We start from the raw sequence: 26,007 nt of genomic DNA, 5'->3' as shown, positions 1-26,007 counted from the left end.
GCATAGGATTAAAAACCCATTTTAAATCACCAGGCAGCAGAATATACTAAAAACACATGGAGAACAATTTAGAATATCAAATGTGCCAGAAACAACTCTCTGAGGACTTCATATGTAAAGAAGGCAAAATGAGAGGAGACAGAAAATGGAGGAAGAGAGCTTTTCTTTTCCTCTTTAACTGCCACAGTGTGATGTTGGAAGTTGAAAGAATGGTAAGGCTCTGCCCAGAAAGAAGTTACTATAGGGGGGCAGGTACCCCAGCTTGGAGGATCCCAAACATGAGTTAACACAGTCATGAAGTTTTTCAAGCTTTACCATTATTTTTAAATAGCTAATTTTTATTACACAATTAATACATGTACACTTTAGCCAAGTAGAAAAGATAAATAAACAAAATGAAGAAAATTAAAATTATCCTCTACTACATAACTCAGAGATAAGCAGAATTCACATTTTGATGTACATCTTCCCAGGCTGTTTTTAGGAAAGGAGATTTGTTGTTGTTCTGAATGAAACTGAGCTCATATGGCAACTTGCTCTTTTCAATTATATGTCACGAACTTGTTTCCATGTCAACAAATGTGTTTCTTGCCATTGTTTTTAATGACTGCCAAGTATGCGTCTGTATGGATATACGAACATTTATTTAATGAATCCTCAGGCAATTAAAAAATTATTTTTTTGTCTTGAAATACTTTCAAACTTACAGAAAGCTTGCAAGAATAGTACAAAGAACTTTGTATGTCTCTTGCCCGGAGTCGCCAACTTTTAACGTTATGCTACATGCATTTTCTCATTGTTGCTGTTGTTAGGTGCCACTGAGTTGATTTCGACTCATAGTGACCCCATGTGACAGAGCAGAACTGCCCCATAGGATTTTTGAGGCTGTAATCTTTGTGGGAGCAGATCACCAGGTCTTTCTCCTGCGGAGCTAGCTGTTCAGCGAGTTTGAACTGTCGACCTTTCGGTTAGCGGCCAAGTGCTTAAATAATTCTAAACTATTTGAGAGTAGGTTGTCTATATCATACTCCTTTACCCTAAATATTTCAGTGCCCTCACTTTTCCTAACCAGAGAGCTTCTACATAACCTTAGAGACCTTGACGAACGGTTACTTCCTCTCTGTAGGCTTCTCTGACTTGCTTTACATTCTCAAACCAAGGGTACCTTGCATCGCCACTATTTGTTTGTAGGCTTCGTAGTCATTAGACTATGAGCTCTATGAGAGCATGGATTGCTTTTGCTTTTTTGTGTCCCAGGACGAGCATAATTGCTGACGCTTAGTGACTGTTTGTTGAATAAATGAACATAAAAAATTGCTTGATAAGCCTCAATACTTGATATCCAAATAAGTAATACACTGAGGGCTTTTAAAATAGCTTATTATCTAAGCAGGTTAAATATGACCCCTGGAAACCTTTTAAAAAAATATTCTTTTGCTATTAATACAAATTCAAAGAGAACCCTTAGCCCAGTGCAGACAGATTTAGCAAACATTTCCAAGAATGAGATTAATGAGTCTTGGCCATATTTGGTCAGATGTGGAATAGCATTTCTCCAGGGTCTAACTCGTACTTTACAGAACGTATTCTTTTTAAGGGTATTCGATGCAGGTCACTTGCTAGTTATGTTGGATTGTTCCTTAATCCTTGTACTTCTGGGTGAATTTAAGAAATGATGAGTCATGACTTCACATTGAAAATTCACCCTCCACTGCTGCTTAGAATTGTCTCTTCCTTTCCTCCTGTTCAATGTGTGTATTGCCTAAGAACAAGGACAGTCTCTTTCATAACACAATACTGTCACTAAATTCAGAAAATTTGACATTGATCTAATACCTTTATATAACATACAGTTTTAAGTTTACCAGTTGTCCCAGTAAAACGCTTTATAAAATAAACAACTTTTTCTTTTTTCTGGTGCAGGATCTAATCCAGGGTTATGAATTACATTTATTTGTCGTATCTTTTCAGTCTTTAATCTGGAACCTCAGCCTGTCTTTATCTTTTATGACATTGATATTTTTCAAGAATAAAGGCCAGTTATTTTATAAAGTGTTCCTTAATTCAGGGTTATTTGATGATGGCTCGTGATGAGATTCAGGTTATGTATTTCGCTAGAATGCAATATAAGTGCTGGTGGACCCTTCTCAGGTATAACATCCAGGGGTCAGTGCTGCCCATTTGCCTAGCAGTTAAACACAGGATGGGTTAGAGCAGGAGAATTTGATGGCCAGAGGGCTAATCATAAGGTTGCTGCAAAAAAGATGACTCTGAAATTTTTAGTTGTGGAGACTGAAAAGATGATGATGTCATCCACCAAAAATGAGACTATAAAAGGAATGTCTGGTTTGGGGTGTGGTACAAAGGAGAAGGTGATGAGTTTAGCTTTATGTTTCCTTCAAGATGCCTGTGAAACATGCAGGTGAAGAAGTTTGGTAGGTAGCAAGAAATAAAGACCTGGCACCTAAGATAGGAGCTGTGGCTGGGATAGAGGCCAACACAGATGGGTGTTGAAGTCACGGAGCATATGGATTACACGTGGAGAGCACTGATGGGCAGAGGAGTGAGCTGAGGGCAATCCTGCATTTAAGGGGTTGTGGCAGATACTCTCAGTGTCTGCTTAGTGCTCACCCTGTGCCAGTGAAATCCTACTGAAACTCTCCATCCAAGGCTTTACTCAGCCTAAGCTTGGTGTAGGTCAGAGTGCCAGGGGCAGCATCCCAAGAACAGCCCTTGGCAAAAGGTGATACAAGCTATAGGACAAATACCCCAGCTTTGGGGCCTGGGAACCATAGTCTCAGGGGACATCTAGGTCAATTGGCATAACGAAGTTTATAAAGAAAATGTTCTACATTTCACTTTGGTGAGTAGCATCTGGAGTCAAAAGCCTGTGAAAACCAAAAACCAAACCCAGTGCCATCAAGTCGATTCTGACTCATAGCTACCCTATAGGACAGAGCTGCCCCATAGAGTTTCCAAGGAGTGCCCGGCATATTCAAACTGCCGACCCTTTGGATAGCAGGCATAGCACTTAACCACTACATCACCAGCACTTCCAAAAGCCTATGAATGGCCATCTAAGATACTTCTATTTGTCCCATCCCACCCAGAGCAAAGGTGAACAAAGACAACCAAAGACGTAAGGAAAATACCAGCCCAAAGGACTAAAGGACCACATGAACCAGAGACTCCACCAGCCTGAGGCCAGAAGAACTAAATGGTACCTGGCTACCACCAACGACTACCCTGACAGAGATCACAACAGAGAGTCCCTATCAGAGCAGGAGAAAAATATAGGCCCGAACTCAAATTCACATAAAAAGATCAGACTTACTGGTCTGACAGAGACTAGAGGAACCCCCAAAATTATGGCCCCCAGATGCTCTGCTAACCCAGAACTGAAACCATTCCTGAAGCCCACCTCTCCGACAAAGATTAGACAGGCCTATAAAACAAAAAATAACACACGTGAGGAACGTGCTTCTTAGTTCAATCAAATATATGAGGCCAAAAGGGAAACTCTTGACCAAAAGCAGGATGGGAAGGCAGGAAGGGACAGGAACTGGACAATTGGACACAGGGAACCTGGGGTGGAAAGGGTGGACATACTGTCACATTGTGGGGATTTTAACCAATGTCACAAAACAATATGTGTATAAATTTTTGAATGAGAAATTAACTTGAGCTGCAAACTTTCACCTAAAGCACAATAATTAAAAAAAAAAATCCCAGCTTCCTTGGCCTTGGGTGAACAACCCTGAAGCATGTTCCACAGCATCTCACAGGAGCCCCAGTGGGATTGAGCCCCAGGTACCCACCTCAGTAACCTCCTCATTAACATATTCTGTACTGGTTTCCTTCACTTCCCTATCCCACTTCTCTACTCCCCTACTGTGGCCAAATAGGCTCTCTGCACTCAAATTCTTGTTTCGAGGTCTGCCTCTGGGTGAACCCAACCTAAGACAAGGGTGCACAAATACAAAAGCTCGAGGGACAATGAGACCAAGGGTGTGAGAGGTGGGGGGAAAACCAGGAGATAATGGTTTCCTAGGAGCAAGGCACAAGAGATAGGGCTTCATTGGAAATATTTGAGTAATGAGTCATATGACCTTGAAAGTAATAAAATTCCAAATATATACATATCTAATTCCCAGAGGTTTCCTCAATCTAGCAAGGTCTTCCCCCAGATATTTCAGGATCAGGAGACAATATGTAAGAAAAGTAAGCCAAATTCACAATCTCCTGGAAAGGTAATTCCAAAGACCTAGAACAATGGCTTCTGATGGGAGGAGAGGTCATCTAACTTCTTCTGTAAAGGGCCAGGGAGTAAATCTTTTAGGCTTTGTGGGCCATACAGTGTCTGTTTCAACCATTCACCTCTGCTCTTGTGGCACAAAAGCAGCCATAGACAATACATAAGCAAATGAGTGTGGCTGTGTTCCCATAAACTTTTTTACAGGAATAGGCAGCAGGCCAGATGTGGTCCAGAGGACATAGCTCGTTGATCCCTGGTCTAGGCTAAAGACTTCAGAAAATGTTAGTAATGCAGATTATATTTAAAAGCACATCATATGCCCATAGCCGTGACTAGTAGAAAAAGTTGAAGGAATATGCCTCCAGCATTCAAAAATTATTATCTTTTTTAGCTCACAGCATGCCTCTTACCCAGGAATATAAACAAAAATGTCAATCGACATTTATGCTAGAAGTACACTTGTTTGTCAATCGCTACTAAAGGTTGGCTACGAATAGTTCAGCCAAAAAAAAAAAAAAATTAATAAAAGCATTCTGTGAGAACCCATTGGATACATGGAATTTACAATAGAGAGTGCTGCATATTTTATTATTATTCATAAATTGTGTGCCAACCATTTTTTTAAATCAGTAAAATTCTTAATGAACTTATGCCCGTGTACACATGCTGGTGTTTAAACACTTACCAGCACACCACTTCTCAGGAGGCACCTCCTTCTGGTGCAAAAGAGTAGGTGCGAACAGATCCAAGGGTGGGAGCTGTTGCCAAATATTACCAGCCAGATCTATCAGATGAGAAAATGTGAGAGAGCTCGTCCAGAGTTGCGTAACTAGTGATTAATAGTGATGAAATCCAAACATAATTCTACTTGACTCCAAACTCCATCCCTTGACACTTACCAGCTATATGACCTCCAATTAATGACTTAACCTCCATTTGCCTCAGTTTCCTCATCTGTCAAATGGAAGGATTCATTTGTTTTTAAGATACACCAAACAGTATTATCATCCCCATGTTACTTACTGTCCTCACATTTTCTGTCCCTTCTGGGCACAGAATACAAGGGATATATGCCTCATGATGAATGTGTATTTGGTTGAAAAGAACACAGGGAAGCTATAAATGAGTCTCAGTTTGGAAAGGGGCTAGATGAGGCTTGGAGAAATTCCAGATGAGTCAATACCCTGATGAAGGCCAGGTAGACCTACATGGAAGAAGGAGGCTGTGCCAGGGGCAAGCTCACAACACTGTAGATGTGACTGAAAGCAAACATTCATACATGGGAGGGACAGGGGACTTCCTGTGTCAGGGCTGCAATGGTAAGCACATTTCAACTCATCAGTTATGGCTTATGAGAAAAATTGTGAGTAAAAGCATCTCTAATCCAATTAAATGGTTTTATGATATGAAACAGAGCATGCTTTTCAAGTGGTATCCAGTCAGAGATGAATGGGTGTGCAGGGCCATGGCTGTGAATGGCGCTAGTTGATGGTAAGGGACACTTCATTTGTGCTGATGTTATAGGTTGGGAGTTAAGGAAGGGAGAGGGTATAAATGGTCCTCTGAGCTCATGCTTACTTTCTGGTAGACCACAAGCAAATGAAAACAGAACATCACTGTGGCAGTACCACTCCTCCAAGGGGCTTTTTGTGGCCTCCAATGGCAATATGGCTCTGGTTGGAATGCATCATCACTGGGACATGAACTATGCAACTGACTAGGGGAAATTGAGTCCCTGTTTCCCTAAACGCTCTTCCAGTTGCAAGTGACAGAAAGTCAACTCAAAGGACTTGAGCAGAAAAGGAGAATTTATTGACTCATATTAACTTGAGAAACTTTAAGGGTGGCCTTAGAAACTCTAAGGATTGAAGCGATGTTCTCAGAAATTAGCTCTGTCTTGCTTCCTCTCTACCTTGGCTTCTCTTTGCTCTTGCAGACAATTCCTCCTGCAGCAAGGACAGTTCAAGGCTACATCATGCCAGCGTAACACCCCAAAAGAGAGAGCTCCTGTCTACCAACATCTGAATATAAATTTTCATTGGCCCACCCTAAGTCACGTGCCAATCTCTGGCTCAATCAACAAGGCCATACAGGGGGGATTATGACTGCCTAGGCCTGAGTGTAGCAGCCTCTCCAGAACCATACGGGTGAAAAGGGACACAGTCCACCAAGGAATGGGGTGCTGTTACCTAAAGGAGGGAAGGGATGCTGGATAAATAAAAGCTAGAGTTCCGTGATGAGTTGAACTTTCCAGAGATTCTCAGAACTGGACTAACCGTTAATGCCGAGGCTACAATTATTAAAGGATCAGGCCTTGAGTCTCATCTTGGCAAGAATGGGAAGGAGGGAGGAATTAGCAGTTACTGGATGACTTCTGTGTATAAGGGACTGTACTTGGTGGTAAACACACTGTTCAAACAATTTTTGTAATTATATCACCCCCATCTTACAGATGAGGAAACAGAGGATCAGGAAGGCTAAGTGATTTTCCCAAAGTCATACAGCTAGCTAGTAAGTTCCAAAGTTGGTAAATCGAGGCATAGGTCGCCATCCTCTGGGACTGAAAACAAATAAAAACCAACCCCATTGCCATCCAGTCAATTCTGACTCATATCGACCCTATAGGACAGAGTAAAACTGGCCCATACAGTTTCCAAGGAGTGGCTGGTAGATTTGGAACTGCCAACCTTTTGGTTAGCAGCTAAGCTCTTATTTCTGCTCCCCTCTATTATCAGGTTTCATGGTCAGAGCCCTACATACATCTATTATGACTCTTCAACCAGATTTTCTCTGGACTATTTTCAAAGCCCAATATGAATTAAGATATCTTCTTTTTTATCTCTGATTTTTGCTCTTTCAACGTCCCTTAAGAGACACAGGAAGAAGAAAATGGGGAAGAAGCTGGTGTTGTCTACATTGCTCAAGCTGTAACTGGGACCCTGTTACAAGTTGAAATGTGTCTCCCAAAAAGATACGCTCAAGTCCTAATCCCCAGTACCTGAGAATGTGACCATATTTGGAAATAGTGTCTTTGCAGGTGTAATCAGTTAATCTGAGGTCATACTGGAGTAGGGTGGACCCTAATCCAGTATAATTGGTGTCCTTCTAGAAAGAAGAAAAGAGACAGACACAGAGAGAAGACGGCCATGTGAAGACAGAGGTAGAGACTGGAGTTATACTACCACAAACCAGGGAAGGCTTAGAGCTACCAGAAGCTGGAAGAGGCCAGGGAGGATCTTTCCCTAGAGGCTTCACGGGGAGCATGGTCCTGCCAACCTTAATTTTGGACTTCTAGCCTCCAAAACTGTGAGCAAATAAATTTCTGTTGTTTTAAGCCACCTAGCTTGTGGTACTTTGTTATGGCAGTCTTAGGAAACCAACCTAATTAACCAGCCATCGGCCTGTGTGTTGAGCCACCCCTGCCCATACACCTGTGTGACAAATAGCAGGGCTGTCGGAGAGTCAGCACATCAAATGGAAAGCAAGGTCAGACGGGCCTTGGCCCTAATTCCTGCCTCTAACACAAGCTGTATGACCTCCAACAAATGACATAACCTCCATTAGCCTCAGTTTCCTCATCTGTCAAATGAGGAGGATCTCACTTGTTTTAAAGATACACCAAATAAAAAAAAATACTGTTATTTCCATTCTACTTTCTCTACACACAACTCCTGTCCCTTCTGACCACAGCAGACAGGGGATGTATTCCCAAGGGCAGACAATCCCCTAGCTGGTAAGAAACCACTGACATTCTATAGAGAATTTCAACCAAGAAGAGTGGAGATAAAGTTTATTCGTGGTTACCAAGGGCAGGTGGGAGGGGCAGCGGGGGAGGTATTGCTCAAGGGGCACTGAGTTTCTGTTAAGGGTGATGAAAATAATTTGGAAGCCAGTAGTGGTGATGGTTTTACAATATGATGAACAGAAAAAATGTTACTGAATTGTATATGTAAAAATGGTTGAAACGGTGAATGTTTTGTTATATATTTTTCATTACAATGAAATTAAAAAAAAGAAGAAGAAGAAAGGCAGAGTCTATTGCCAGGCAGTGGTGAAAAGGTGAGGTAAAAGGCCCTGGGTAAATGCAGGTGGAATGCCTATTTGGACCCAAACACAAAAAAGAAGAGCAGAGGAAGCCAGCCAAGATAAAAAGAGAGCTGGGAGGCTAATAGACGCCCTGAGAAAGAGAGAAAGAGAGTAAGAACTGGATAATGTGACTCCTGGGTGATAGAGAAAGAACATGAGAGAGCTTGCCCTTGATTCCTACTTCCGGCCCAGCAGCTCTCCACTTTCTGTCTTAGACTGAGTAAGATCACAGTCCCCATTTCATCTGAGCCAGCGTGAAGAGCCTTCCATTCCTTACAGCAAAACAACACAAAAGAAACAATGAGGGGAACACAGGCACATAGTGAAACCAAACCCATTGCTGTAGAGTCCATTCCAACTCATAGTGACCCTATAGGACAGAGCAGAACTGCCCGACAGGGTTTCCAAGGAGTGGCTGGTGGATTCGAATGGCCAACCTTTTGGTGAGCAGCCGAGCTCTTAACTACTGCACCACCAGGGCTCCAGCATATAATAGGTACGCAATAAATGCTATCGCAGTTCTTCTCCTAGACTTGGTTCAGGCATGTAAAACTCATTCAAACTAGTCTCATGTGACTGCAACCAATACTGTATTTGGGTCATGTTCCCTTCTTTTCCAGAAATCCTGGCCAAACTAACTCTGCAAGACATACAGCACAATTAGTGTGCACCTCTTAGCCTTGGCTAATTACCTCTTTTATCAATTAAAAATATTTTCCCATTAAGCCTGGGAGTTGAGAGAGAGAAAGGAGTCTCTTCTCTGTTTCTAAAGCCTCTGAAAAATCCAGCCAGATAATGTCACTGATTTGGTTAATTTCAGGTGCACATCGGGCTATTCAACCTAGGTGAATTTAATGACTCAGGACAGGTCGGGCGATGAATGTCCCTGTAAATCATTTATAATTGCGAGCATAAAAATTAAAAATCAGTCTGAAGAGCAAGATAACGTAATGCTAATGACAGAGAGCAGTAATCTGAAGATAGAGGTTCCCTTCTTTAATCAGGCCCATCCGGATGACAGAGCGCTAAGCCTCTAGGGGATTGTTCTGGAAACAAAAGGCTGGGAACCCACTTCAGTCTTTAATGACTCACTATGATAAAAGAAATTAACTGAATTTTCATATTATAATTACAAAACTTAATAGAGATTTTCCCCCTTCATACTCTTTATTTTTCTCCTAGTTGAGATAAACCAACATACAGTCTACTCTCCTTAGAAGCACGACTTTAAAAGGCCAGTATGTTTTGCCGTGTCATCTTGAAAGTACGGTTAATAAATTGTGTCCAGAAAAAGGAAGTGCTGGTGATATAATGGGGACAGTTTCTAGAAGCTACTACTTCATGAAATTTAGAAATGTCTTCAGCTTATTTTCAATGTTTATATGATACTACAGCACTTCATCACCACCCGTTTGTCAGTTTGTTATGTTGTGGTGGCTGTGTGTTGCTATGATGCTGGAAGGTATGCCACTGATATTTCAAAGACCAGCAGGGCCATTCACAGTGGACAGATTTCAGTGGGGCTTTCAGACTAAGACGGACTAGGAAGAAAGGACTGGTGATCTACTGCCAAAATTTAGCCAGTGAGAACCTTATGGATCACAGCAAAACATTGTCAAATTCCTTGCTCTGGACATGCCATCAGGAGGGATCAGTTGCTGGAAGAAGACATGTTTGCTGAAATAGAGGGTCAGTGAGGGCAGGGGAGACGCTTGATGAAACGGATTGCCACAATAGCCACAATGACAGACTACAACATGTTGGTGATTTTGAAGATGACACAGAACTGGGTATTACATTCTATTGTACATAAAGTAGCTATGAGTCAGAGTCAACTTGATAGCAGCTATCATATCATATCTTATATATTATACCATATCGTCGTAACACTTCAAATCAGCCAGAATCAAGAAGGGAGTAAGCACTGAAACATCAAATTCTTCCCTGGTGGTGCCTGCAAACCACAAATTGAACACTCTCCTTCCCCTGCCTTTTCTGCCTTGTGGACACCTGATCGTATTTCCAAGCCTAATTCAGGGAAAGCATCTTCCTGAAAGTCTTCTCCGAGCACCACTCTTCTTTCCCAGCACTTCCCCACCCTGGAAGTTCATCACTCTCTTTTCTAACTTTCCTTGAAACCTCGTACATGAAACGTATTATAACTTAAAACAGTAAGATAATTGCATTCTTCCTTACAAAACTCTAAGCTCTTTGAGAGGAAACTATGTGGAAACCATTATTTACTAAATCTTCAAATACCTGGCACACGATAGACGTTCAATAAATATCTGCTGGCCAGTAGAGATCTATTTTTAACTCTAGCTTAACTTAACTGTGAGAAACGAGTGAGGGAAAAGTCAGGAAAACACCAAGGCTTGAACACTGAAGAATAAAATATACAAAGATAGATAAGGAAAAAAGGTATTTACTTTATAAATGGGCTTCTTTAAATAGATACACACACACACAATTCTTGCTCCTGATGATAAGAAAAAAACATGGAATATTTTCTCTGAAGCTTTTAAATATTTTCAGGAGTCCTTGATAAAATTACAATCTCTTCCTGAGCAGCTGTGGGGACACTGCTCCATGTGATTTTTCTCCCTACATGAATTGTACACAGTCATGTTGTGAGGTGAGTAAGGACTTTTTAGTTGCAAGCAACAGAAACTGACTTCAATCAACTTAAGAAAAAAGAAAGTGGATTTTGTTACTAGGACATAGAAGTACCTCACCAAGCCTGAGGGCAGGAGCATGGCTGAGTATGAGGAAGAACTAGAAGTTGGAACTGAGACATCTCATTCACAGGAAGTTCTCTGTCTCCATCCCATGAATCACATTCCCTCCCATCTCTCTCTCCCTGTATACCAACTTTAGTGAGCACCTGAATCACCTGGAGGACTTGTTAAAACGCAGCTTGCTAGGCCACACCCCAGAGTTTCTAAAGCTGGAGGTCTGGGGTGGGGCCTGCGAATTTGCATTTCTACCCATTTCCCAGGTAATATTGATGCTGCTGGTCTGGGCACTACAGGTAGTGGTTCAGAGCTTGTCTGCTAACCAAAAGGTCAGCTGTTGGAATCCACTAGCTGCTTCTTGGAACCCCCATGGGGCAGTTCTACTCCATCCTACGGGGTCACTATGACTTGGAATTGACTCAATGGCAACAGGTTTTACTATATATCAAGGAGCCCTGGTGGCACAACAGTTAAGGGCTTGACTGGTAACTTAAAGGTTGGTGTTTCAAGCCCTTCCATTGCTCTGAGGGAGAAAAACCTGGCGATCTGCTTCCGCAAAAATTGCAGCATACAAAATCCTGTGGGGCAGTTCTACTCTGTCACATAGGGTGTCTACAAATCAAAATTGACTCTAAGGCACCTAACAACAACAACTCTATAACAGTTAGTCCACCGGACAGTAAGATGACCGCCAGAGCTGCCAAGTTTACCGGTCACAGTTCTAGTGTAAGGGAAGACTTGCCCACAGTCCTACTTCCAACCCACAGTCCTACTTCCAAATTCCTGGGAGACAGAAGTGACTGACCCAGTGTGAGTAAAATATCTACCCTGAGCCCGTAAGCTATGGCCAGAAACATGGCTGCCCTGTGGACATACTGAGCAGTTCCCAGGAAGAGGAGTTGGGCAGATAAACCACCATGTCTTCTACTAGAGACAAAGGAGTCTTTCATTTTTATTGGACTAATAGAAGCTGGGATACCTTTATCACAGCAAAAGTTCATGACTCAGGAAACCCACCCTCAGCAGAAACAAAACTCAAGAGTTACTTCCATCTAGGAGTCCCTGAGTGGTACAAACACTTAACATGTTCGGCTGCTAACTAAAATGTTGGAAGTTCAAGTCCACCCAGAAGCACCTTAGAAAAAAGTCCTGGCAAACTACTTCCAAAAAGTCAGCCACTGAAAACCCTGTGAAGCACAATTCTGCTCTGTCACACACTGGGTTTCCATAAGCCAGAATCCATTGGATAGCAACTAGTTTACTCCCATCTCTGCCGAAATGAAACTCAAGAGTTACAGGCAGTCCCCTGGTTACGAACGTTCAACTTATATACAACCCATGGTTACAAACCAACTCCCAAAAAGCCTATCATACTAAAAATTCAAGGAACACACGACGATTCATAAATAACAAATGGGTGCTACTTTGTGGACACCTATTAAAATATTATTATTATTACTGTATTAGTATGTTAAAAAAATTTTTTTCTTTTTTATTAGTATGTTAAAGATGTTTTAGTGTATCTGTGTTTCTTTAATGTTTTTTATGCATAGAAAAGCACATTATATACTATATACTAAGACAAACATTTGACTAACTGATACTAGATACGAACTGTACCTAACTGTTCTGGCTTAAGTACCAATTCGACTTACAGACAGATTTAGGAAAAGATAATTCGAGGATTGCCTGTACTCCCATCTCTGCAAATAATACACACACACAAAAAAACCAAACCCAGTGCCATCGAGTCGATAGTGCCTCCCAAATGTCCTCAAGGCAGGAAGGAAGCAGGACTTACATCAGGCTGTGCGAGGCACTCTGGAAGAAGACTGAAGAGCATTGTCCCGGAGGCGACTATATTCCCCAGGAGACACTTGGCAATGTCTGGAGACAGTTTTGGTTGCTACAACTGGATGCAGGGGAGGGAGGCTGCTACTAGTATCTAGTGGGTAAAGGCCAGAGAAGTTGTCAGACATCTTACAATATACAGGACAGCACTCTCAACAAAGAATTACCTGGCCCAAAATGTCAATAAAGCCAAGGTTGAGAAACTCTGTTCTAGAGTCTACAAGATCCCTTGGAAAAATTACATTCTGCACACCTGAGAGAGACTACCCTACATAACTGATTTTCAGTCCTGCGTGCTGGTTTAGGGTCCTACACTGCTGCTTGCCGGCTGTGTGAGCTTGGTTGGGCAAGGCCACAATCCTCGGAGCCTCAGTTTCCAAGTATGTAAAATGGTATAATAGGGTATTAGAGGGACCTTAGCCTAGTGCCTGGCACACAGTTAACAATCAATACGTGGTTGTTATAGATCAACATTATTATTATTATTATCATTTGTGAATGAAAATGTAGAAGAAATCTGCCATGTCTCTGGGATGTGGGGTACATGGCCCAACTAACTCAAGAATTTTTATAAGAGTGGAAAAAAAGAGGGCTAACCTCTTCTGAGAAAAAATTTCTTTCAGAAAGGAGGAGACACTAGAACTTGTATATGACATCACTCTGTATCCTCTCCATCTCATAGCAAAGTTTTCTTATGTTGGTACTTTTCATACTGAATTAGGAAAAGTGAATTTTAATATGAGCTGATACTAATCACCCATGACAGAATATTCCCACTTTGATCAAACTTTCATAACATATTAGAAGGAAAAAAGCCCTCTCTTGCCTCTTACAGGTCAATTTCCATGTTGCCTATAAGCGTATGGTAATAATAAGTATCTGTCCATCTGCAAAAGGCTGCTTAACATAGGCCAGTAACAACATGAAAATCAAGACTGCATTGCCAATGCCAAATGCTCAAGTGATAAGGCCAGCCTCCATCAAGTGGTCAGTACCAATCGCTGTGTCCTTGATGCTCAGAATGTAGGTACAAAGCTCTGCCCACAAAGATGTCACATCTGGGGGAAAGCATAAAATCTTGGAATTTTAGATTTGAAAATACCTTAGATATCTTCTAATACAACTCGCTCACTTTTGAGTTACCAGTTCATGGAAGAGACTGGATGAATTTATCTATTTTTTTGTAGCATCTAGACATTAGCCAGCGTGGAGGAATAATCTGAAGGTCCTCATTTTCTAATGCAGTTTATGGTAGAGAGCCTGTTAGAAGAGCTCTGGGCCAAAATCTAGCTTGACTCTGGGGTGTTTTATTTTTTATTTTGTTTTGACCCAATCTGATAGACCTGTCATTTAATAGGTTAGTTTATATTTCTTGTGATTATTGAATTATTTCTGCCTTCTTACTTTGTGTTTTCTGTTGGGTATCCATTTTCTTGGCTTATGTATTTCCCCTCTTTTTCTGATTTCTTTTAGTTTGATAAAGATTCTGTATTTCTCTTTTTTATTTTGTTGATTTGGAAGCTATTGATTGTTTTTCTCTTCTTCCAACGATTACCCTTAATATTTTAACCTAACTACTTAATTATATATGTGTAAACAAAGTCTAAAATCTCTACACTTCCTCCCAAATGTGACACAGGTCTTAGCATATGACAATGACGATATGACCTGCAAGCCTAAACTATTTACTACTGCCCCTTTAAGGAACAGTTTTGCAGACCTTTTCTGGAATTATAGTTTAACAGGGTAGAAAATTTTAGCTTGACCCTTTATTTTCCCTCAACACTCTGACATAGCACTTTGTTGTCTTCTGGACTTTACTACTGCTAATAAGACATCCTCCTATATGCATGGCAGTTTCATGATGATGGATCTAGCTATAAATTTTTCTTTATATTGATGGTTTAGAATATGGCATATTCTTTGGACCTAAAGATATCCTGTCTTTCTTCAGTTCTTTGTCAGATACTGTTTTTCTGCCATTTCTTATGTTGGTGTCCTTGATCTATCCTCCATGTCTCTTGTTATTTTGTTTATTGTTTTGTTTTGTTAGAATATGCCATATTCTGAGTTAATTCCCCAGTGCTATCTTCCAATTCACTAACTCTTCAACTATGCTGAACAGTTTATTCTATTACTTTTTTTTTGTTTCAACGACTATTTTTTTATTTCCTAGATTTGCAATTGGCTCTTATTCATATTCATATTCACCTGTTCTCATTTCACTTTTTAGCTTGTTTGCCTTTGCTGCTTGCTTAACTCTCCTTGTCTGGCAGCTTTGAAATTACCTCCACCTAGGATACCCCTAATCAGATCTTTTAATGGCTTTTCAGGGATCTTGTTCCATATGTTGGAAACCCTGGTGGCATAGTGGTTAAGAGCTATGGCTGCTAACCAAAGGGTCAGCAGTTTGAATCCACCAGCCGCCCCTTGTACACCCTATGGGGCAGTTCTACTCCAACCTACAGGGTTGCTATGAGTTGGAATCGACTCAATGGCAATGGGTTTTTTTTTTTTTTTTTTTGGTCCCATGCATTATTGAGGATATCATAGATCTGGTCATGATATGGTGGACATCTTAGTTCAATTCATGCTTGGGAAACTCTGTTCTCCAGCCTCCATAGTCTGCCATCATTCTTATAACCATTGCACAGTGGTTCTCAACCGGGGTGATTTTTCCTTCAAAAGACATCTTGCAATGTCTAGAGACATTTTTTTGTGTGTGTGCTTTAAATGAAAGTTTACAGTTCAAGTTAGTTCCTCATACAAAAATTCATAAATACATTGCTATGTAACCCTAGTTGCTCTTCCTATAATGTGACAGCACACTCTTCCTTCCCACCCCAGATTTCCATTGTTCATTCAGCCAGATCCTGTCCCTTTTTACCTTCTCATCTCACCTCCAGACAGGAGTTGCCCAGTTAGTCTCATGTATCTACTTGAGCTAAGAAATACTTTCTTCACTAGTATCATTTTATGTCTTAAAGTCCAGTCTAGTCTTTGTCTGGAGTTGGCTTTGGGAATGGTTTCACTTCTGGGCTAACAGAGAGTCCGGGGGCCATGTCTTCCGGGGTCCCTCCAGTCTCAGTCAGACCATTAAGTCTGGTTTTTTTACTAGAATTTGAGTTCTGCACCCCACTTTTCTCCCATTCCATCAGGGACTCTCTGTTGTGTTTCCTGTTAGGGCAGTGATTGGTGGTAGCCAGGCACCATCTAGTTCTTCTGGTCTCAGGCTGATGGAGTCTCTGGTTTATGTGGACTTTTCTGTCTCTTGGGCTAATATTTTCCTTGTGTCTTCAGTGTTCTTCATTCTCCTTTGCTCCAGGTGGGTTGGGACCTATTGATGCATGTTAGATGGCCGCTCTCTAGCTTTTAAGACCCCAGATGCCACTCACCAAAGTGGGACACAGAGCGTTTTCTTAATAAAATTTGTTATGCCAATTGACCTGGAAGTTCCCTGAAACCATGGTCCCTAGACCCCTGCCCCTGCTACTCTGTCCGTCAAAGCATTTGATTGTATTCAAGAAACTTCTTAGCTTTTGGTTTAGTCCAGTTGTGCTGACTTCCCTGTATTGTGTGTTGTCTTTCCGTTCACCTAAGATAATTCTTGTCTACTATCTAGTTGGTGAATACCTCTCTCCCTCCCCACCCTCATAACCATCAAAGAATGTTTTCTTCTGTGTTTAAACATTTTCTTGAGTTCTTGTAATAGTGGTCTCATGCAATATTCGTCCTTTTGTGACTAATTTCACTCAGCATGATGTCTTCCAGATTCATCCATGTTATGAGATGTCTTGAGGATTCACTGTAGTTCTTTATCATTGCATGGTATTTCATTGTTTATCCATTTGACTGTTAATGGGCACCGAGGTTGTTTCCATCTTTTTGCTATTGTGAACAGTGCTGCAATGAACATGGCTGTGCATATATCTATTCACGTGACGGCTTTCTCTAGGATACACTTTAAGGAGTGGGATTGTCAGATCGTATGGTACTGCTATTTCTAGTTTTTTAAGGAAGTGCCAAATCGATTTCCAAAGTGGCTGTACCATTTTACATTCCCACCAGCAGTGTGTAAGTATTCCCGTCTTTCTACAACCTCTCCAGCATTTATAATTTTGTGTTTTTTGGATTAATGCTAGCCTTGTTGGGGTAAGATGGTATCTCATCGTAGTTTTGATTTGCATTTATCTAATGACTAATGATCGTGAGCATTTCCTCATATATCTGGTAGCTGCCTGAACGTCTTCTTTGGTGAAGTGCCTGTTCATATCCTTTGCCTATTTTTTAACCAGGTTATTTGTCTTTTTGTTGTTGATGTTTTGCAGTATCTTGTAGATCTTAGAGATTAGATGCTGAACGGATCTGTCGTAGCCAAAATTTTTTTCCCGGTCTATCGGCTGTCTTTTTACTCTTTTGATGAAGTCTTTTGATAAGCATAAGTGTTTTATTTTTAAGAGATCCCAGCTGTCTAGTTTCTCTTCTGGTGTTTGTACACTGTTAGTAATGTTTTGTATTGTTTATGCCACGTATTAGGGCTCCTAGCGCTGTCCCTATTTTTTCCTCCATGATCTTTATTGTTTTAGATTTTATATTTACATCTTTGATCCATTTTGAGTTAGTTTTTGTGCATGTTGTGAGGCATGGGTCTTGATTCATTTTTTTGCAGATGGATATCCAGTTATGCCAGCACCATTTCTTAAAGAGACAGTCTTTTCCCCATTTAACAAACTTTGGGCCTGTGTCAAATATCAGCTGCTCATAGGTGGATGAATTTACATCTGGATTCTCAGTTCTGCTCCATTGGTCTATGTATCTGTTGTTGTGCCAGTACCAGGCTGTTTTGACTACCATGGTGGTATAATAGGTTCTAAAATCAGGTAGTGTAAGGCTTCCCACTCTGTTCTTCTTCAGTAATGCTTTACTTATCCGGGGCCTCTTCCCTTTCCAGATGAAGTTGGTGATTTGCCTCTCCATATCATTAAAAAATGCCATTGGAATCTGGATCGGGATTGCATTATATAGGTAGATTGCTTTCGGTAGAATAGACACTTTCACAATGTTGAGTCCTCCTGTCCATGAGCAAGGTATGTTTTTCCACTTCTGTAGGTGCAGACATTTTTTGATTGTCACAAGTTGGGGGGCGGTGCTACTGGCATCTAGTAGGTAGGTGCCAGGATGTTGTTAAACATGCTGTAAGGCTCAGATAACCCCACTAGAAAGAATTATCTGGCTCAAACTGTCAACAGTGCTGACATTGAGAAACTCTGCCATAGCCTCAGGCAGATCAACACTTTTTAGCCTCCTTTCACAATTAAGGGAGTCACACTCTATGCTCGCTGCCTTAAACAGCAGTGAGCATGGCCTTGTTGAAGGAGCCCTGGTAGTACAGCGGGTAAAGTACTTGGCTGCTAACCAGAAGGTCAGCAGTTGGAACCCACCAGCCAATCCATGGGAAAAAGATGTGCCAGTCTGCTTCTGTAAAGATTTACAGCCTTGGAAACCCTACGGGGCAGTTCTTCTCTGTCCTACAGGGTTGCTATGAATTGGAATCTACGGCAATGGGTTTGGTTTATGGCCTTGTTAATCCTTTTTATTCCTCAGAGGTAATAAAAATGAAAAACCAAACCTGTTGCCATGGAGTCATTTCTGACTCATAGCAACGCTATAGGACAGAGTAAAACTGCCTCATAGAGTTTCCAAGAAGCGCCTGATAGATTTGAACTGCCGACCTTTTTTGGTTAGCAGCCACAGCTCTTAACCACTATGCCACCAGGGGTTACCCCACAGAAGCAGACCTCCTAAATCACCATTCTCTGTCTCCAGTCCCACTCATGATGTTCATGTTGCATTTCTGGCACAGTTATCTTATTTCTGAGCTATGCCTTTTATAGTTTTTCGGTTTTCTACTTTAATATTTTATGTCTCATTGTTACCTGTCCGGAACAGAGATATAGGGTCAAAGCATGAACTCACTGAGCTGTCCTGACCCAGACCAACTTCTCAGTGGGGCAAGTCCATATGAATTCTTTCTTGTTATTTCCTCTTTAAATAAAAATACTGGATGTTTTACAAGATCCCCTGACACAACTCACTGCATAATGAGGTAACACTTCCTAGACAGAATCTTCTCAGTTATTTTCAGGAAAACAGCTAAAATAGGCTTTGTTATGGGTTGAATTGTGTCTCCCAAAAAGATATGTTGACGTCCCAACCCCTGGTACCTGTGAAAGTGACCTTGTTTGGAAACAAGGTCTTTGAGAATGTTATTAGTTAACATGAGGTCATACTGGAATAAGGTGGGCCCTAATCCTACATGGTTGATATCCTTATAAAAAGAAGGGAAGAGACACAGAGAGAGAGTCACATAGAGGGAAGACAGCCATATGAAAACACAGACAGAGACTGATGGATGCATCCACAAGCCAGGGAACACCAAGGATCTCCAGGAACCACCAAAAGCTAGGAAGAGGCAATGACAGATCTTCCCCTAGATTCTTCAGGGAGAGCATAGCCTAACCAACACTTTCATTTTGGACTTCCAGCGTTGAGAAATGTGAGACCATAAACATCTATTGTTTTAAGTCGCCTAGTTTGGGATACCCTGTTACGGCAGCCCTTGGAAGCTAATATAGGCTTTTAAGAAAGATCCTCATGTAGAAGCCTTGCAGCTGGCAGGAATAAAAGGATATTGCAGATGGACCCATGCACATTTCACTGGTGCTTCTTCTGCACCCACAGAGATTTTTGAGGGTTGCATTCCAACAGACGTAGACGTCTTCCTCCACAATTTGTCCTTGCTTCCTTGTGTCTTAGTGACCCAGTGAGAACTGCTATATATACAGAAAAAAGACAGCTATGAAATGCCCAAAGCAGGAGTCTCAGTCTCAAATGAGGCTATAGGATCAGGATGTTCAAAGCCAGGCTCCCAGCAGACCCCAAAGTTTCCCTGACGCTGGAGCAAGCACAGAGGTCATCAATATCCAACATTATGCTATTCCAAATCCACTAGGTCTGAGTGCTTTAGGTATGAGACCAGGACTCGGTTACATGTAACATTCCACACAGTTCCCTCTGATTCAGATACCATGCATCCATCCAGTGTATACCCTCTCGGAGTGCATCAGCCCACTCCAGGCAGAGGTGTGGTTCTTAGAGATGCACCGTGTCTCTTCCTAGGGCCATTTATCATGTGTCTGTTCCTCACCCACCATAGATGTAACAGATGGGATGAAGGATGGACACCTAGTCCAACTCCTCTGAGGAAACTGAATTTGGGACATGGAGACACAGTCATTTACTTGTGCGGAGGCTTGCTAGAAGTCATGTGGAATTGGGGGCTGAGGACACCATTTTGGGATAGCCAGCATAAGGCCAAGCAGGGTATATATGAAGGCACCCAATTGAGGGGCAAGTGAGCACTGAAATCCAGCTGCCCTGGAGGGGTACCTCTTCCTAGTTTGTACAAAGTTGTCATGTGAGCTAGTAGTAGTGGGCCCTGTGTGCAAGTGGATGAGTCTGTAGAAAAGATGGTCTGCAGAGATAAGAATGAAGCAAATGGCCACAGCAATGACATGCAGAAAGAGAGATATGCAAAGAGAAGTTGTCTTGGGTCCTGAAAGCTATGAAGAACCTTGTTCCAGCCCCAGTGATACCCAGCCTTACTTCTTGCCATTGGCATATGGAAGATGCCCTCATATCCTGATAATAAATTCTCTTTTGCTTAAATTAGCTGCAATGAGTGGGTTTCTGCTTCTTGTACTGAAAAATATCCTATTGTGATTAAGCTTCACAAGGGCAGGGGCTATGTCTTGTTCACTATTGTATGCTCAGAGCCTAACATACTGCCCGTACATAGTAGCCGTTCAATACAGATCTGCCAAATGAATGCATGAATGAGAGAGTTGTGACCCGAGCGGTATAAGAAAATGGCAACATTTGAGATTCCTGACCAAGTCCACCTGGAACAAAAGAAGAGGGTTTCTATGGTGAAGTTAAATCAGTAATGTTTTTCACCAGCAGCTACTGCCAAAATGTCAAGAGTACAAAGAAATATAGGGTTGGTCTTCCGTATGAGCTGTAATATTCAGAGAGCTAGGATATTCTCTTGGAAAAAACAAAAATTATCTATGTGGTGAAATAAAACCCAGGATTAAAAAAAAAAAAAATTACCCAGAAAATGTTTTACAAAGTAAAAATAAGTAAATAGGAAAATAATAATTTCTTTCTGGAATCACAGATATTACAGCTGGGATGGTCTGAGAGAGATCAGTCTAACCAGTACTACTCTTTGAAAGAGTAGCTCAGAGAGGTTTAGTAATTTGCATGAGGTCACACAGCAAGGGTGGGAGAAGGGAGCATAGATTCCATATCCTTGACCTTTTAATGCTGTGTTTCTATATTGTGACCTGCCTCTGGCAAAGGGGGTTCTTATCCTTTCTCATCTCTCTGCTACTATGATTAAAAAACAACTTTTATGCTACCCATTGAAACAGTTCCATTTACCACTCTCAGTCTTTTAACCCTGGTCAAATGCTTGGAGTAATGTCTGCATTTATGCATTTATAAACTGAGCACACATTTAAGAAACAACAACCCATCAAATACGTCAGCTTCATTGCCGCTCCATTAAAAAAAAAAAGTTTTAAATGATCAGGTTACCAAAAAAAGTGCAATTTTCTACTGTATTATTGCCTGTGAAATATTACAAGTGCAAAATGTAATTACCTTAATGCTCTTTTTGATATCATATCAGCAAATTATGCTGAGTCCCCACTGTGACACTTCTATCAGGGTGAGCATTATCCTGTTGTGAGTGTCGATGCCGGGGGAAAATGAGGTCACTCCAATGGCTGCAAAGCTCCAGCAATTAGCCACCCCAAGGTTGTTGGGAAGGGTGGATTTCAGAGCCACTTATGGGATGTTAACCTATAAACATCTAGAACCTCTACTTCCTGCTTGATTTTCCCCCAATGAAGCCCCACACAATCATGTACAAAGAATCATTTTATGTAATAAGAAATTTTCTCCCTCTCTTTTCCTTCTTAATCAGCAAATCCCCTTCTGCTATTAACACACACACCACGAAAACTGGAAAAATAGCTAATAAGCATATACTGTGCTGAGGACTAATACCCTAACGCCAAGAGGAGAAAAACACACACACTGTGATGTGTTGGAAGATCAGCTTTTCTTCACGTTAAGCAAACAAAAATAATAACTTCCAGCAACCTTTGGAGGCCGGTGATTTGTTTTCTAAAATTCAGAAGCTTTATTTAGAAGATTAAATAGAACGCAGGGGGGAAAAAATTTTATGGCTTTGCCGAACAGCTCCATTTACTTTGGGTATAAAAACATAGTGTGCTGAAGTCTTATCCAACCTATAGGCAGGAGGAAGCTGCCTAGGTAAAAACACAGCTCTGAGCGTTTAAGGCACAAATACCAGGCAGATTGTAAACAATTCCTCTATCAAAACAAAGGACCCCTTCCTTATCTCATGCTCTTGGAGCACTGTTTAAAATTACCTGGAAAGAATCTTGTGATACAGATGCAATAATATAATTTAGTCTCCTGACCGAAGTCTGTAAAAATTAAATTTCTGAGGCTGAAGATTGTTGATAAAGAGCTATTTTATTCATAGCATAAAACTGATTTCTGAGAAAAGGAAACCGTTGGCTCCGACTCAGCAGCTTTTTCAAGCTTAACTGCAAACCTGAAAACATTCAGGTCAGTTACTAGATTTTGGGCATCTCTGCATTTTCAGTGTCCATTTTTGATAGAAAACTATCCCTTAGGCTGCCGTTCCATCTGGAAAATATAATTAATAAGTCATTGTCTCTCCACTCTGCACAATGCCTTATTAAAATGTACAAGAAAGAGAAGGAAAAACGAAGACCCATTTATTATGTATCAGCCCCCAGCCCTGCCTCACAAGCTTCTTAAGTACCCTCAGACCCAGAGCAAAACAAACAAGGCAGTTGGACTTAGATGCAGAAACTCGGCCCTCTCCTCTGAGCACACAGAATTGTCTTTGCTCTTTCTAACTGTCTGGTCTGCAAGCCCAGGCTTATCACACATCTCAGCTGCATCAGGCTGAAGAACAGAAATACGTCAAGGTGTCCACAGGGTCTGACCAAAGCCACCCTCCTGTGATAACACCCTCAAGAAAGCCCAGGGGGAGGAAGAGACCACAGTGGAGCCCACTCCAGGGCCAGGTCCTTTCAGGAGCAGAGCATCCTTAATTCAGCATCAAACTGGGTAATTTCAAACCCAAGCTCTGCCTGGCCATGTGAACTTGGGAAAATGTTTAACCTCTCTAAATCTCAGTCCTACTACAGAGTAAACACTGAACTATTAGCTATTACTATGATTAAAATGTACTTACTTATTAGTTAGAATACAGGCAATGGCTTCTGTCCTCCAGGACACACCCCGATGGGCTCTGATTCATCAGGAAAAATCATCGCAAAATGCTTGGTAGAAGTTGTTTAATAATGTGAGCAAGTATTTTTATTCCTAGTTTTTGGTTAAGGAAACAGACGCACAGAGATGTAGATGTCCAGGCCAAGTGCAAGATCACAGCTCAGCTCTTTGCCCTAAAGCCCTATCTAAGACTGCAGGGTCCCATCCTCATGAAGGCTTCCCTCCTTCCTAACCCGGGTCTCTCCATCAACATCCTTAGGCCGCAGAAGCATTTTAACGCTACATTAAACCTAAAAGGCTTACCTTTTTTTTATCCCAGCCCTTTTTAGCTCTGAATTTACAGTATTTACTTACTGCATGCCGTCCTGACTAATGTCTAAATTTGGGCATTGTGTTTGCCTGTGTGTATATGTGTGTGTGTGTGTAATTCCAATCCTCCACAGTTAACCAGGGTGCTGTCTTTCTTGGCTTCTTGGTTTCTGTACCTCCCTGCTTCAGAGCGCCAGGTATTTGGGATTAAATCCAGCCTGAAATGTTATTTGCTCTGTTTAGTGCTTTTATGATAATTCTTTTATTATCTGCATGTGCTTCCCTGCTAATTGTACAATTGTTGTAAGCAGGCAGCCTGTGAGCAAAACAGGAGGGTGGGGGGTTTGGAACTAGCCAATGTTTCATAGGATCCAGGCAAGGGAACGACCAAAGGCAGAAATGCCAAAAGGTAAAGGGGACGATTATTTTGCAGTTCTCCAGAAACAGAGCCCTGTGCTGCCCTGAGGACACATCAATTGATTCAAGGCATTTAGCAAACGTTCCAGTAGGAAAAAGTGTAGAAGAGAAAAATGAGTGCTATTCCTAAGATCCTATGAGGGTGCCCAAAATAAACCTGAATTTTCAGACTCTAGAATCCATCCTTGACTCAATTCAAAGAATGTTTAGAAAGTGAAATACAGCATTTACATTTTTTAAATAGCCAAAAGACTTTGATGAGAGTTGGCATACTGACGTAAGCATGAAGATTAAAATAGCTAAATGATAAATTCCCAAACAGATTTCAAACAGAAATTTTTAAAATCAGCCTTCTGATACGTATGTTAATAACAGAACTCACAGGAACAATTATGCTTCCCCTCTACAAAAACATTCCAGTAGCTTGGAATTCACAAGGAGCCCGGAGATCATGATCTATGTGAAATACTTGACTATGCTGAGCATAGACAGAAGTTATTTTAAAAGACCACATATGCACATAGAAAACAAATTATGTAGTAGTTCTTGGTATTTTTGTTAGCTTAAAAATGATTTTAGTATTGACATTTTATACAGTGTAATGAAACACAAATTATAATTAGAAAACACCTTGGCGTTCATTCTCAAATTCATCTTTTGTAATTCCCAGTTTTCTGACAACTGCTCAGCCACTGGAGATGAGGGATGATCCACCATTACCAACCTTAAACTTAACCTCCCCATCAGTCTCTAAGATGCCTGCCACTTTTCACTCTTGAAATGGACAGGAGAAAAGAAGGATTTACTACGAGGCTACTGAAGCTTCCCAGTCTTTACTTGTAGGGGCCCCTTTCAAGTCCCTGGATCTATTTTTTTTCCCTTGAATCTAATTTTGTATTTATAATTTTATATTCTTTTTCATTAAAAAAAAAAAAAACTGTGTAGAACCAGTTCTAATTCACCAAGACCCCACATCCAGAGTAGACCCCAGAGAGTAGAACTGCTCCATCGGGTTTTCTTGGCTATAATCTTTACAGAAGCAGTTTGCCATTTCTTTTTTCGGTGCTGCTGCTGGGTGTGTTTGAACCTCCAATCTTTAGGTTAGCAGCTGCCAATGGCAAACCACTTGTGCCAAAATATACCCAGTTGTATACCCATTACAGGAAAGCCTGGTGGTGTAGTGGTTAAGTGCTACGGCTGTTAACCAAAGGGTCAGCAGTTCGAATCTGCCAGGCGCTCCTTGAAAACTTTGTAGGGCAGTTCTACTCTGTCCTATAGGGGTGCTATCAGTCGGAATTGACTCAACGGCACTGGGTTTGTATATCCAGTGCTATCAAGTTGATTCTGACTCATAGCGATTCTATAGCACAGAGCAGAACTGCCTCATAGGGTTTCCAAGGCTGTGATCTTTACAGAAACAGACTGCCACACTTCTCTCCTGCAAAGCTGCTGGTAGGTTCGAACCACAGACCTTTCAGTTAGCAATCGAGCACTTAACCATTGTGCCAAAATAGGACCACCCAAATGCATAAATTTCAGGTCTCACAAAAGTTGTCCCTGAGTAGAACAGATGACCTTTGTTTAGCATCTGAGCCAAATCATGGATAGCAAAATACCAGTCCTTCCTAAGTCCCTTTATAACAGGCACTCGACCAGGGCACGGCTGGCTGACATTATCATACCACGTGCAGATACCACATGGAGACACTGATACCATGATGACTGTGTCAGTGGGTGGCTCTCCTTGTACAATACAGGCAAATGCTCCAGTAAAAGATGTTCTCGTAGGATTTTTCCCTTTTAAAAAAGAAGCATGCTCTCGACACTTTGCTAGCCCTTGCTTTTTACATGCAATGAAAATTCGTCGACATCTCTGAAGTGAATCTTGGCATTGCAAAGCAATCATTCTGCCCTAGTTTGATTAAGCTGTAG

At 41.3% G+C, this 26,007-nt stretch overlaps 1 protein-coding gene and 1 long non-coding RNA gene across 2 annotated transcripts in view; both read right to left on the bottom strand.

Annotated features, from left to right (window-relative positions):
- LOC104846095 (uncharacterized) overlaps positions 1–26,007 on the bottom strand; it is a 202,617-nt gene that overhangs the window by 16,503 nt on the left and 160,107 nt on the right. The window lies entirely within an intron of this gene.
- On the bottom strand, positions 6,325–24,839 carry LOC111751221 (uncharacterized). The gene is made up of 3 exons (XR_002786309.2): positions 23,312–24,839; positions 22,452–22,734; positions 6,325–19,760 (listed from the first exon to the last, which is right to left on the bottom strand). It is a non-coding gene; the product is annotated as an uncharacterized LOC111751221 (long non-coding RNA).

Source organism: Loxodonta africana, chromosome 7 (genome assembly GCF_030014295.1).
Source record: "Loxodonta africana isolate mLoxAfr1 chromosome 7, mLoxAfr1.hap2, whole genome shotgun sequence".
In the NCBI taxonomy this organism is placed as follows: domain Eukaryota; kingdom Metazoa; phylum Chordata; class Mammalia; order Proboscidea; family Elephantidae; genus Loxodonta; species Loxodonta africana.
Note: the sequence above shows the minus strand (reverse complement) of the source record. Positions and strands in the feature narration are given on the sequence as shown.